We start from the raw sequence: 2500 nt of genomic DNA on the forward strand, positions 1-2500 counted from the left end.
GAGAGACAAACTCACAAAACACATTCGATAAAGAGGGGCACAAAAAAAAACGGCGTGGAAAAGGATCCGGAAAAATCCGCGGAAAACTGTCACCGGAGAAGGGACACAGAGTTATCGAATGTTTCATAAATTTTCGCATTATTTCGCTATTTGTCACTGATAAGCACCATTTCGGTCTGTCACACTCGCACACACTAGTTCCTTGTTGCACTCTGCTCTGGTCACTGGAATATTTGGTTTTTCCTCTTTTCACTACCAGCATTCGACGAGAGGAATGTCCTTCTGTTTCGGAGCATTGCATTGAAGCAGGTGCAATCGATGATGACGAGAGTGATGATGATGAAACCGTCGAATGCCACCATAAAACATTAACATTAAACAAAACAAAAACACACAACCAGCAGACAACCACAATCGAGGAGAATAGAACAAAAGAAGAGAAACCAGCAGACAAGACACACAAGCTAAACGCATGAAAGAAGATGATGAATCGAGGGTATCAGGTAGTTAAAAAGGGGGTAAAAAGGAGACACATCTGGAAGAACCCGAATACCAACAGGCCCACAACACACACGGCAAGATCCGGATAAGACTCGTCATTCCTCGCTGTGTTCCTCTCACAAAAGGAATGTTTGACCGTCGCTCCTCCAGAGAGTCCAGTGTCTTCCAGTAGAAAGGCGCTGCTGCTGGCGCTTATCGGCCTTCAGCAGCAGGATAGAGACCCTGAGCTGTCTTCTGGTACCAAGGCCCTCGACCGAACGAACGGAGGACCGACCCAATGCTGTGTTCTAAGAAGGTATTGCCGCGAGCAGGTAGAGGGAGGTCTCGTGGTCCGTCCGTGAGTCACAGACAAAAAAAGGAAAAGACACAGAAGAGAGGGAGGAGGAGGAGGTACACCATCATGTCCTCCAGATAACGGGAACGCTAAACACGAAGACAATATCGGGACGCATGAGACGGCTTATCTCGTGCTAAGATGGCCTTGTCTTGCGTGCTGCTCTGTTGGACCTTTTTTTTCCTTACTGGGATCGGGATGTCGCCAGAGAAGCGGCCTGAACATTCCCCAGGCGGAGGAGGCTCTAAATGTAGGGTACACAACAAACATACGCTTCTTCTTTTGCTCCCTCGTTTCTCCTTGGTGGTGGTCTGGGAAAATCAATAAATTAATAAAAACCCAGCTGAGGAGCCGCGTGCTTCCGGGGTCGCCTAAATGCGGTAACGAAAGTGGAAGAAGAACGAAGCAAATTCCCTTCTACCATTCTCATTCCGTCTACCAGAAGGTCATTGGATGTCCCTTCTTCTTCTTTTGCCATAAGAACGCGCTGACTCACTTCTGTGGACGGCTGGCTGGCAGTTTCATTTTCCTTCGTTTCCGCGCGAGCCCCAGAAAAAAAAATGGGTCACGAGGAATGCTGCACCCACTACGAAGCATTAGGCACCCTTTGCACACGATCCGTGAAAGGAATCGCAATCGGTCGATGCCGCTGGACTTGAATTACGCTTTTCCGGGGGCCACCACTAGAGGAAAAATTCGGCAAATTCCCTCTCTCTGTCCTCCCAACATCGCAGAAAAGGGGGTGGTTGGTTGAAACGTCAAGGACCTTTTGCGTCGAATAGGGACTCGCACAGCCGCTGGCCAGCACCAGAAGCAGTTGTTCCAGGATGCTTTTCCTACAACCTCAATCCCCCCTTTTTCCTCATGCGGATGGTGGTGTGCTGCTTCAGCTGGCGATAAACGGGCGAAGAGAGCGCCCGGAGAGCGAGAAAAGTGGCGAAAATCTCACGAAATTTTCGCCAAAAATACGTGCTCTGCGGAAAGGACACACACCGAGCGGAAAATTCGACGCTGGTGATGATCCTGCGGTGAGCGCGAGAGAGGGAGAGAGAGAGAGGAAAAGAAGGAAAACGGGGGCCCAAAAAGGACGAAACCGGGAAACTGCGTCGCACACCAGCCACACCAGGCACACACACCGAACCGTGATCGATTCACGAAAATTTGCTTCTTTTCGCAGGAAAATTCGCCGATCCGCAGGCTCACCGAAAGGAAAGAAAACGGTGGCGCTCTCTCTCTCTCTCTCTCTCTCTCACTCTTTTTGAAGCTCTCTCTCTCGTTCTCACTCGCCTTTTCACCTAACGATCCTGATTTTCCCACGGTGCCTTCAACATGGTTTTTCTCTGGAATTTCGCACGACCACCACCAGCAGCAGTAGCAGCCTTGACCGAACACACCAGTAGGCCGAACACCTCAAACGGTTCGTTCGTCGTGTTTATCGATTTATTGTTTTGGTTTTAGTATGAAGCCAGGGAGGGGGCGGGTCGGCAGAGGAAGGGGGATTTTCCGCACCCACATGCACCCACCGTTGGGTGCTCCATTCATCAGCACACATACACGCCCGCACGCACACAAGCACAGCAGAAACACGCGAGAAAATCCGCAAATCACTCGAGACGCGCTCGCGGCACACTTGGATCCGCACGATTCAGGGGCCAAGAATCAAGA

The 2500-nt window shown here is 50.4% G+C and overlaps 1 protein-coding gene across 7 annotated transcripts in view; it reads right to left on the reverse strand.

Moving 5' to 3' along the window:
- The window catches only part of LOC126575709 (teneurin-m), a 471232-nt gene that overhangs the window by 166924 nt on the left and 301808 nt on the right, over window positions 1-2500 (reverse strand). The window lies entirely within an intron of this gene.

This window comes from Anopheles aquasalis, chromosome 3 (genome assembly GCF_943734665.1).
Source record: "Anopheles aquasalis chromosome 3, idAnoAquaMG_Q_19, whole genome shotgun sequence".
Lineage (NCBI taxonomy): Eukaryota > Metazoa > Arthropoda > Insecta > Diptera > Culicidae > Anopheles > Anopheles aquasalis.